Source organism: Lithobates pipiens, unplaced genomic scaffold, assembly GCF_037356315.1.
Source record: "Lithobates pipiens isolate NorthernLeopardFrog02 unplaced genomic scaffold, aLitPip1_a1.2 Scaffold_13, whole genome shotgun sequence".
NCBI lineage: Eukaryota > Metazoa > Chordata > Amphibia > Anura > Ranidae > Lithobates > Lithobates pipiens.
This window is the reverse complement of record NW_027507718.1, coordinates 532,944,538-532,956,646: the sequence shown is the minus strand read 5'-3', so window position 1 is coordinate 532,956,646 and position 12,109 is coordinate 532,944,538.

The following is a 12,109-nucleotide window of genomic DNA, read 5'->3' as shown; positions in this document are numbered from 1 at the left end:
TAGAATAGGAGATTCGACATGACTCTGACAACAATCTGTCTATAGAACCTGTGTTCGAATGTGCCTAACCTTACCTCTATTAGTCCAAGATTATATAGAGAAAATATTCGACAGAGAAAAAAGATTTGACAGAGAGAAAAGATTCTGCAAGTTACTGTCCTAAAAAGTGTTTGGGGACCCGGGTCCTGCCCCAGGGGACATGTATCAATGCAAAAAAAAGTTTTAAAAACGGCCGTTTTTTGGGAGCAGTGATTTTAATAATGATTAAAGTGAAACAATAAAAGTGTAATATTCCTTTAAATTTCGTAGGGGGGGGGTTGTCTATAGTATGCCTGTGAAGGGGCGCATGTTTCCCGTGCTTAGAATTGTCCCTGCACAAAGTGTCATTTATGCAGGAAAAAAAGTCCTTTAAAATCACTCGCAGCTATAATGAATTGTCGGCTCCCGTAATACAGAGAACACTCATTGAAAGTCATTGATAAAAAAATAAATAAATAAATAAATAAAAAAGCGTGGGGGTCCCCCAAATTCAATTACCAGGCCCTTCAGGTCTGGTATGGATATTAAGGGGAACCCTGCCTCAAATTTAAGAAAAAATTTGACGTGGGGTTCCCCCTAAATATCCATAACCAGACCCTTCAGGTCTGGTATGGATATTAAGGGGAACCCCGCGTCAAATTTAAAAAAAAATTGACGTGGGGTTCCCCCTAAAAATCCATACCAGACCCTTTATCCGAGCACGCAACCTGGCAGGCCGCAGGAAAAGAGGGGGGGACGAGAGAGCGGCCCCCCCTCCCTCCTGAACCGTACCAGGCCACATGCCCTCAACATTGGGAGGATGCTTTGGGGGTCTGTGACCCCTCAAAGCACCTTGTCCCCATGTTGATGAAGACAAGGGCCTCATCCCCACAACCCTGGCCGGTGGTTGTGGAGGTCTGCGGGCGGGGGGCTTATCAGAATCTGGAAGCCCCCTTTAACAAGGGGACCCCCAGATCCCGCCCCCCCCCCTGTTTGAAATGGTAAGGGGGTACTTACCCCTACCATTTCACAAAGAAAGTGTAAAAAATGGTTAAATAAAACAAACACACTTTTGAAAAATTCCTTTATTAAAAATAAAAAAATTAAAAAAAGATTCCAGCGGCGGTAATCCACTCTTGCTATCCAGCAACGGACGGTCATCTCTCCAGCGATGTCTCATCTCATCCAGCGCAGCAATCCATCCTTCTTCTGTCTCCGTGGAGGAGACACTGCAGGCATTCCGACGGCTGACGTTTCTTATATACGGAGGGCGGGGCCACCCGTCACCTGACCACGCCCCCCTCTGACGCAAGGGGAAACCCGGGGTTCCCCGTGACGTATAGGTGACCCCGCCCCCCTCTGATGTAACGGAAACCTGCCTGTGTTACATCAGAGGGGTGCGGGTCACCCATACGTCACGGGGAACCCCGGGTTTCCCCTTGCGTCAGAGGGGGGCGGGGTCAGGTGACGGGTGGCCCCGCCCTCCGTATATAACAAATGTCAGCCGCCGGAATCCTTGCAGTGTCTCCTCCACGGAGACAGAAGAAGGGTGGATACACTGCGCTGGATGAGATGAGACATCGCTGGAGAGATGACCGTCCGTCGCTGGATAGCAAGAGTGGATTACCGCCGCTGGAATCTTTTTTTTATTTTTTTATTTTTAATAAAGGAATTTTTCAAAAGTGTGTTTGTTTTATTTAACCATTTTTTACACTTTCTTTGTGAAATGGTAGGGGTACTTTTGTACCCCCTTACCATTTCAAACAGGGGGGGGGCCGGGATCTGGGGGTCCCCTTGTTAAAGGGGCTTCCAGATTCTGATAAGCCCCCCGCCCGCAGACCTCCACAACCACCGGCCAGGGTTGTGGGGATGAGGCCCTTGTCTTCATCAACATGGGGACAAGGTGCTTTGAGGGGTCACAGACCCCCAAAGCATCCTCCCAATGTTGAGGGCATGTGGCCTGGTACGGTTCAGGAGGGAGGGGGGGCCGCTCTCTCGTCCCCCCCTCTTTTCCTGCGGCCTGCCAGGTTGTGTGCTCGGATAAAGGGTCTGGTATGGATTTTTAGGGGGAACCCCACGTCAAATTTTTTCTTAAATTTGAGGCAGGGTTCCCCTTAATATCCATACCAGACCTGAAGGGCCTGGTAATTGAATTTGGGGGACCCCCACGCTTTTTTTTATTTATTTATTTATTTATTTTTTTATCAATGACTTTCAATGAGTGTTCTCTGTATTACGGAGCCGACAATTCATAATAGCTGCGAGTGATTTTAAAGGACTTTTTTTCCTGCATAAATGACACTTTGTGCAGGGACAGTTCTAAGCACGGGAAACATGCGCCCCTTCACAGGCATACTATAGACAACCCCCCCCCCCCCTACGAAATTTAAAGGAATATTACACTTTTATTGTTTCACTTTAATCATTATTAAAATCACTGCTCCCGAAAAAACGGCCGTTTTTAAAACTTTTTTTTGCATTGATCCATGTCCCCTGGGGCAGGACCCGGGTCCCCAAACACTTTTTAGGACAGTAACTTGCAAATTAGCCTTTAAAATTAGCACTTTAGATTTTGAACGTTGGAGTCCCATAGACTTTAATAGGGTTCTAAAGTATGCTATATACTAGCTCCGTCGAATCTTCTTTATACATTCGACAGACACCATAAGCCTTCAAAGACAGATTCGACCGTAATTCATGTGGATTTTCGGACGAATGCAATTTTTGAACGAAAAACGAAATAAATAAAAACGAATTTCGGGAGTAACTAAATAAATTAAGTTTTCAGACGAAAACGAAATTCCGAAACAAAATATTTTACTCTGCACATGTCTAGTCAATACTGGATGATTCATCATCTGTCTTACCCAAAAGGCGGCTCAGTTAAAGATGGTATTGACCCGCAAGCATGTGTGGTTACCTATATATCGTTCGATGCGGCTGTCTTGTGGGTTAGAAAATACGGAAGGGGATCGCTTATGGCAAAAACCGACATGTAGTCGGCGTTCTGGTTATTACCGATACACCCCGAGAGCATGTATTTGTTAGGTTGTTGATGGCAGGGGTCATATTTTGCGGATAGGTGCCTGCCTGTTCAATTTCCTGTGCGTTTTTTGAGGCTTTCAGCTCCTTTTTTGAGTGGGCAGTTAGGGAGGTTGTGGGGGTGAGTTCCATTATCCATTATTTGGATGATTTTTTATGCATAGGACCTCCGGATTCTCGTTGTTGTGGAATATTGCTAGGGACAGTACAGCACTTGGCGGAGAGGTTTGGAATCCCCCTGGTGGCAGATAAGATGGAGGGTCCAAAATCGGAACTGGTTTTCCTAGGTATTACGATCAATTCCATGACTATGGAGTGTAGATTGCCAGAGGATAAGCTGGTGGCCTTGCGACGGGAGGTGAGCATGGCGAGTGTTAGGCAGAAACTTTGCTTGAAGGAAGTACAATCGTTACTGGGCAAGTAAAATTTTGAGTGCAGAATTATCCCCATGGGACGCATTTTTTGCCGACGATTGGCAGATGCCATGACAGGAGTTTGTGTGCCGAATCATTTTGTGTGACTGACTAGGGAGTTACAGGAGGACTTAAAGATTTGGGATTCATTTTTGGCATCCTTTAATGGGAGGTCAATGTGGCAGGTGGGGCCGGTCAGCAATGCAGACTTGGTCTTATTCACGGATGCGGCAGGATCGGGTGGATATGGTGCGTATTGCCAGGGTAAGTGGAGTGTGGGCCCCCGGCCAGAGAGTTGGAGGGAGGAGGGTTTCCTAAAAAAATTGGTTTTGCTGGAACTCTTTCCCATTGTTTTAGCAATAGAGCTGTGGGGGGATGAGTTAAGTAACAAGAAAGTGCAGTTTAACTGTGACAATATGGGGGTGGTTGTGGCTATTAATAACATCTCAGCCTCTTCTCCTCCGGTGATAAGATTGGTACCGTGACTGGTGCTCGGCTGTTTGTGCATAAATGCATTTGCGTATGCAGTTCATATCCCTGGGGTCGACAACAAACTAGCGGATGCTTTGTCTCATTTCCAGTGGGAAGAATTTCGCAAGCTGGCAAGCTGGGAAGCGAATCAGGTAGGAGAGCGATGCCCACAGGAGTTGTGGAGGGTTGTGTTGGAGTCGCCGCAAGATTTATATGACGTGTCTGGATGTAGAGTTCCGTGGAGCTTTAAAATTGGAATTTTGGGTGCAGAGGCACTGGTCTGAGCAGGGAAACACCCGGTCATGAGAAAGGGGGCCTCAAAATCCGGTCACCAGACTCTGCAGAGACATCGCCAGACTCAACCATCACGAGGCACAGAGGCAGCGGCCGCCGCCATCTTGCCTTCCCCTCCTCCCTCCACAAGGCCTGCACAGCAAACACAGAGGATGGCTGCAGCAGCAGAAGACTCTCATAAGACCGTCTCACACGAGGCAGATGCCTGTGGAGCCAGGCCAGCTTCTCCTGTTCCGGCTGATGCCCAGGATGGGATCACTCACCCGATCCTGGAAGCGATCGCTGCAAGTAAGGCCGCAGTAATGGTGAGCATAGATCATTTGATAACCGAATGTACTTTAATCAGGCATGATTTAGACAAGATCAGGGGTCGGCTCACTGCGGCTGAGGAGAGAATATCGGAAGTGGATAATGTTTCACATACACAAGGCAATCAGCTGTCCGAGTTGCACGGAATAGTAAAATCGATGCAAAGCCGCGCTGACGACGCTGAGGATAGACAGAGGAGAAATAATGTGCGGCTGGTGGGCCTGCTGGGGGGGAACAGAAGGGTCCCACACAATCACCTTTGCGGAAAATTTCTTTAAGCAGCTGCTGACATTGGGTAATCAGCCATCAACATATGTGGTAGAGCGAGCCCACGGGGTTCCCACGGGGAGGCGTCCACCGTGTGATTTCCTCAGGCCTTTTCTGGTACGTTTCCTGAATTTCAGGGACCGAGATATGATCCTGGCTGCCTCCAGGAAAACCCAAGAGCTAAAATATGAAAACACTTAAGTGATGCTGTTTCCTGACTTTTCGGCTGAAACACAGCGCAAACGGAGATCGTTTACTGAGGTCAGGAGGAAACTGCGGGAGAAAAACATCCAATATAGTATGCTGTACCCCAGCAAACTGCGTATTCAACACCAAGGTACAGTGAAAATTGTTTGACAACCCACAAGACGCATGCGCCTGGCTGGGCAGGAATCCATGAGAAGTTCGCAAATTTGGTCAAATGATATTTTTTCAGTTGCACCGGTTGTGCCTTACCATGACAGATACCTACATTTTGGATGGCTTGCTGTGAGAAGAGTGCTGGATACTGCTCTATAGCAAGCCAGATCTGAGTTGTAGTTGATGGCTGTTTCAGAAATGCTGGTATCTATGTCACCTTTTCTTTTTCCACATGGGAATGCAGGCCGCACCTACCTTCCCCGAATACCAAAACTTATATAGCTTATTTAAATAATGACTCAACACACTTATTGGCAAAGAATTGGCCGCTGCACTTTTATTGGTGTATTCAAATCAAAAATAAATAATAATCATATTCTGATAATTTTATTGCATCATAAAATTCTTATATTTCAAACGATCAACTTCAAAACAGCTCAGTCTTAAAGGACTCGAGCATACATAAATCTTTTCAGTCCCCCCTACATTACGTAGAGTGACAGACCACATAAATGTGCTTAGCGGCAAGGGAAGGGGGGGTGGGAAGCTTGTTGCACCTTCACTGCCTGGCTGGGAACAGGTGAGAGTGCACCTGTGAGAGGGTCCTATATATAATAAGCCCCCTTTCTAGAACATTCCCCATAGGTCACGTGACCCTTTGGGATAACACCAATAGCCTTGCGACCCTTAACCCCCGCCCCCAGCCCAATTTGCCATTCTCTTAAAGGGACATTAACCCAAATACATTAAGCTGTATATAGCCCTAAATATTTACAATATTGCTTCTATCCTCTTATTAATAAAGGGAGGGGGCGACCGCATGCCCATGCTGTCGGGCTCAAAGCCTTGAGCCCTCATAGTTCATTAGACAGATGTTTGACCAATACAACCTTTACGCCACTAGGTGGTGCTAGACAGATGTTTGACCAATACAACCTTACGCCACTAGGTGGTGCTAGACAGATGTTTGACCAATACAACCTTTACGTCACTAGGTGGTGCTAGACAGATGTTTGACCAATACAACCTTACGCCACTAGGTGGTGCCAAAGTATTACATATGCCTTATACACAGGTGTTTACATTCCTATGGCACATGCTCCATTTGTATTGACTAAGTGGAGCTCCCTGGAAGCTTCAGGAACAATATACATAGTCTTGTCGGACTATTCTACGTAGGGAGACCTTCTAGCAACATCTTTTTGATTGTTTGATAAGTTTGGGCGTATAAGCTGCATACCAGACAATGGTGGTTTTTTAAGTTTTTTTTCTTCAGAGTTTTGTTTTTTTTCCTAGTTAGCTCTGGTATAACAGCGGGGGAGGGGGGGAGGGGGGATATGTGTTTGTTCTAACTTTAAGGGGGAAAGTTATTACTCAGTTCCCATTCCCCCACTGGTGAAGGCTGCTATTCACTTAATGGAGAATGTATTCCTAGAGGGTTTTAGTTTAACCCTAAGCCTACAACACACCTATATATACAAGTTTTTTGCAGGACTATGGCTAACAAAATTAAGTTGATGTCCTGGAACGTGAGAGGGTTAAATGGCAAAATTAAAAGGGCTGCGATGTTTCAATATCTAAAAATTGCAAAGCCGCATATCGTCTTCCTGCAGGAGACCCACCTGGATGGTAGTAGAATTTAAGCTTTAGGCAGATCCTCGTTGAAGGGATATTTAGCTTAACCGCTTTCATTATTTAAGAAATTTGGTTTCCATTTTGTGTCTCTCTCTAACATCCACCTCACAAAATGTATGCTCAAGTTTTGCTAGTCTAGTTTCGTTTCCCATGTTACTGTTATCTTCTTTCAGTTGTTTCGTTTCTTGGAAAGCACATGATTTTGAGGAATTGCTAGTTTCACTTTTATTGTAGGCTGTACTTGTATATGATTGGATAATCTGTATGACACGTTCAAAGGGCGGTACTTTCTGAAAGCCCCCTTTAAATATTCACACCAAAGAATAAAGATTAGATTTGCTCGGAGAGACTTTGTTGTTTTGTGTCATTGTCTCAATGGGCTAATCTCCCAGGCCTGTGTGGGGATTGAACGTCACACTTTGACAGACATGAAGGGGTTAAGAAATCACCTTTAGACAATCTACATTTCCTTCACTCGTTACAAAGGGCGTTTCATGCCACATATTCCACCTTTGCCAGGGGGGTTTCAATATTAGTTGGGCGATTCCATGCACCATCCAACAGGTGGTCTCTGATCTGGGGGGACGTTATGTGGCACTGATTCTGGATATATGTAATTGTAAAATGCTTCTGGTTAATGTATATGTCCCGACTCCTTTTTCCATCCAATTTCTATATGATTTACTGGTGAAGCTGGCCCCGCATGTACACCTCCCGCTTTAGTTAATGGGTGATTTCAATGCAACATTGGAGGCCAGAGACTCCTCCAACCCGGGGGGGTCAGTGGATTTGCTGTCTTGGGCCACAATGGCCGATTTAACTGAGATATGGAGATTGAAAAACCTGACCGAAGTTTGTTATTCGCACCTATCTCAGTCACATCACTCATCAGCCAGAATTGACCTGGCATTTGGTAATCTGACCATGTTGTCTTATGTGGAGGGTGTAGAGTACCTGGCAGGGGGCTTATCTGATCATAGCCCCCTCCAGGTTTCTTTGCTCCTCCCGATGGGTAGGGGGGGGTGAGAGGGTGGAGCCTTGCCCCAGGTTGGCTGCAGGAAGAACAGGTATCATCCCATATCCTAGCCTCAACCACGGAATACTGGGCCACAAACACTGAAACAGCAGACCCTCCAGTTGTGTGGGACACCTTCAAGGTGGTAATTAGGGGAGAATGCATAACGGCCATCAAAAGAGTACGGGTAGATCAAAATGTGGAAATCCTGCGTTTGCAAGACAGGAAAAGAGAATGTGCAAGGGCGAATGCTGAGGATCCCTCAGACTCCACCTATGCGGCATTGCTAGAAGCCAGGAGGCACCTTTCCTTGCATTGTAATGATCTGGCACATACAGAAGCAAAAAATTTAGCTAATTCTTTATTTGCCGAAGGGGACAAGAATGGGAAAATATTAGCGAGATTGGTAGCAGACAAAAAACAAAACACCCATATTCCAATAATTAAGGGATATAATGGAGACTTGCTTAAAGGCCCGACGGACACTTTAGCTGAATTCCAGAAATACTTTTCAACACTGTATGCTCCAGGTAGACAATATGATGTGGTGGCCTTGGGAGACATGCTGGATGGTCTGACCCTTCCTAGGTTATCTGAGGAAGATAGACTAGCATTAGATGCCAAAATCACGAACAAGGAGGTGACGGCGGCGATTTTTGCATTCCCACCCAATAAGGCATCTGGGCCGGACCAGGTTCCCAGCAGACTTCTATAAGACCTATGCGGAACAGCTGGCCCCAAGACTTATGACGCAGCTAGAATACTGTTTACAACAGAAAAAGTTACCGGACTCGATGTTAGATGCCTACATGATTTTATGACCTAAACCTGGTAAGGACCCTCTAGAATGTTCTTCCTACCGACCCATTGCTTTGCTCAACATGGACCTTAAATTTTTAGCTAAGGTCCTGGCAAGGAGGTTGGCAGCAGTAGTCTCCTCTCTGGTGGATGTAGACCAGACGGGATTCATGCCAGGCAAGTCGACTGACACTAATTTGAGGAGACTGTTCACTCACCTACTACTACCTAACTTAGACTCATCTTATAGAATCATTGTCTCAATTGACATTGAGAAAGCCTTTGATTCAGTCGACTGGCATTTCATGCATGCAGTCCTAGAACGCATTGGGGTTTGGCCCAGGCTTTCGTCATTGGATATCCCTCTTGTATAGTATGCCACGGATGGCTATCCGCACGAGTACACATACATCTGAATATTTTTCGGTGGGTCGGGGTACGCGTCAGGGGTGCCCTTTATCACCCTTCTTGTTTGCACTGGTGATGGAGCCGTTAGCGATGGCGTTGAGAGCATCAACAAGGGTTAAAGCAATCAGGGTAGGCAATATTGATGAGGGATTGGCACTGATGATCTCTTACTATTTTTACGAGATCCAGAAGATTCACTGGTGGCGGCCCTTGATATAATGAGCACCTTTACTAGATATTCAGGTCTTAAGGTCACTTGGACCAAGTGCTCCATTTTGCCTTTGGATGAAGAAGCCAGAGCTAAAGCGAATCCAAATTTGCCATTGAAATGGGTTACCTAACTCGGAATCAAAGTAATGGCAAATGTAATGGATTTCATGTCCCTGAACATGGAACCACTCTTAACCTTCTTCAAACACAAGGCACAGGTATGGCAGAAACTCCCATTGTCTCTGATAGGCTGGATTAACCTTGTAAAAATGAAAAATTCTCCCGGTTATCTTATATTTCTTGAGGAACGCTCCGGTATGGATACCAAGGTCTTTTTTCAAGAAACTGGATGGGATCACCAGCTCATTTTTTTGGGCCCCTAAAATGCCAAGAATAGGCCTGAAAGTACTTTAGGAGCTGTGGGGACAGGGAGGGTTGGCTCTCCCGGATTGGCGTGAATACTATTTGGTAGGCCAAATGTTTTTTGTGAACAGATGGTTGGTTTTGGAGACTCTGCAACAATTCTGGAAGCGGTTCACTTGGGTTCCTATGTATCCCTTTGTTTAGCCATCCACAGAGGCCCAAGGAGTGAGCTCCCTCTCACTAACTCTATGAAAGCTACTATTAGAGCATGGGGGAAGGCAGTGAAATTGGCCTGCCCTAGTTTTCGGGGAATTTCCCCATCATCCCCCCCTGTGGATGAACCCCGAAGTTGAAACATTTTTACACTCCGGAGAACATAATGGGATGGGTGAGCAAAGCAGTTAAACTACTTAAAGATATAACACGGGTTGGTGAACTTTTGACGTTTAATGACCTTAAGGCCAGACATGACCTCCCAAGCTCTCAATACTTCCGATACTTGCAACTAAGGCACGCCTTTCTGGCGCAATTCAAGGAGGTGAAAGTTGAATCCTTACCCTCTAGTTTAGAGGACACGCTAATGACAGAGGAATTATCAAAGACTTTATCAGTGACATATAAAGATTTGTTCAAAACTAGCCCCAAGGCACTAATTAAATGTAGAGAATGATGGGAAACAGAGGTACCTGGAATACAGGGTGAGGATCGGGACTGTATGTGGGAAAAACCCTTTCAGGATCTAGTGGCAGCAATAGATAGACTCTTTCAGTTTTTTACATAAGATATATTATACCCCGGCCAGACTGTCCTCAATATATCCATCTGTTTCATCAGAGTGCTGGCGATGCTCGGCCGCTTCGGCGGACGCACATCATGTGTTCTGGAGCTGTCCCCGGATCCAACAATTCTGGTCTGGGGTCACTTCCTGTATAGCGGAGACGTTGCAAGTTCTGGTGTCTTTGACTATTGAGGTGTGTGTCCTGGGGCTGGTAGACGAGGTAGTTCCATCAAGGGCACACAGAACGTTACTCACCATATTACTTTTCTATGGGAAGAAGTCCATTTTACTTAAGTGGAAACAGGTGGGGGCCCCTGAAATAACCTTTTGGAAAGGTTTAGTGAATGCAATGCTCCCACATTATAGAGGGTGTAATAGAAAATTTGAAAAATTTTGGAGAGCATGGTATGATTCTGATTAAACAGTGTGATAAGATAACCACATATTGAACAGGGTGGGCGTGGTCTAGCATATAGCTATTAATTATCATGCACATGGTGCAGAATAAACGGCGGATATTGCTGGTAACTAGTGAGGGTGAAGTGGCTTCATTTCATTTCAAATATAACATAAAAGTCGCTGGGGGGAAGGGAACTGAGTATAGGGAGTGGGGGGGAGGGTGGGGTGGGGCGAGGTTGTACTTGTTGTAGCTGTCGTGGGTGGCAGTGTTAAGGTTGTTCGATTTACTGGCCATGTTGACCGAGTGTTCAGCTTGGTGTATGTGCTGTATGCCAAAAATTGTTCAATAAAAAGAATTTTCTAAAATAAAAAGAAAGACTCCAGGTGCCCTATGTCCTCTGTGGTGCTGGGGTCGATTTTAGCAGTATTGGGGAATGTATGCTCGTCCCTTTTTGAGAACATACTGTTTTGGGCAGCATTCGTGCTAGCATTCTTTGGGGCTTTCAGAATCAGGGAGCTAGTCTCGCCGTCGAAACGAGTGGCTGGTGGACTGCGTGCGTTTGGAAGATGTACAGTGTACGGATGGGAAGGTAAGGATCTGGATCAGGAAGTCAAAAATGGATCAGGAAGGAAAAGGAGTCGGGGTGGACTTGTTCAAGGGGTTGGATAGTCAGCTTTGTCCGGTTGAAGCCCTGCGTCAGTTTATGGTGATTGGCCCGCCAGGGGAATGGGGTGTTGTTGGTTGATCGGGATGGATCGTGCTTATCTAGGTTTCAATTCTCGGGAGTTTTTAGAAAATGTTTAAAAGGCGGATGGTCTCCCTTCGGGGGGAATATGCAGCCCACTCTTTTAGGATTGGGGCGGCTACAGAAGCGGCTGGGTGGGGACTTCCGATGGAAGTCATAAAGAAGATAGGTAGATGGGAATCAACTAGGTACAAATTGTATGTTAGGCCACATTTACTGTGATTCTTAATTTAGCTCATGTATGTTTTTATTCATGTTGTTTTTTTGAGACAGCAGTTGGGTTTGAATTTTGTGTTATGTCTTTTCAGATCCCCCACGATGTCTCGTATGGATAATGGGACATTCATAAATTTTTGGGGGGGCCAGAAGGGCAGATGTCAGGCCAGACGGTAGGCAGCTCAGGGTGGCCAGGGAGGAAGGCACGGTCAAATGGATCGGGATTCCGGGCATGATGTGGCACAAGGTAGTCCCTGAGGTCCATTGTTTTTCTAGGTTGGACAGGTCCCCAGACATACTGGTGCTCCACATTGGGGGCAATAATTTGGGGATCAGGCCAATGCGCTAGGTTAAATAAACAAGAAGG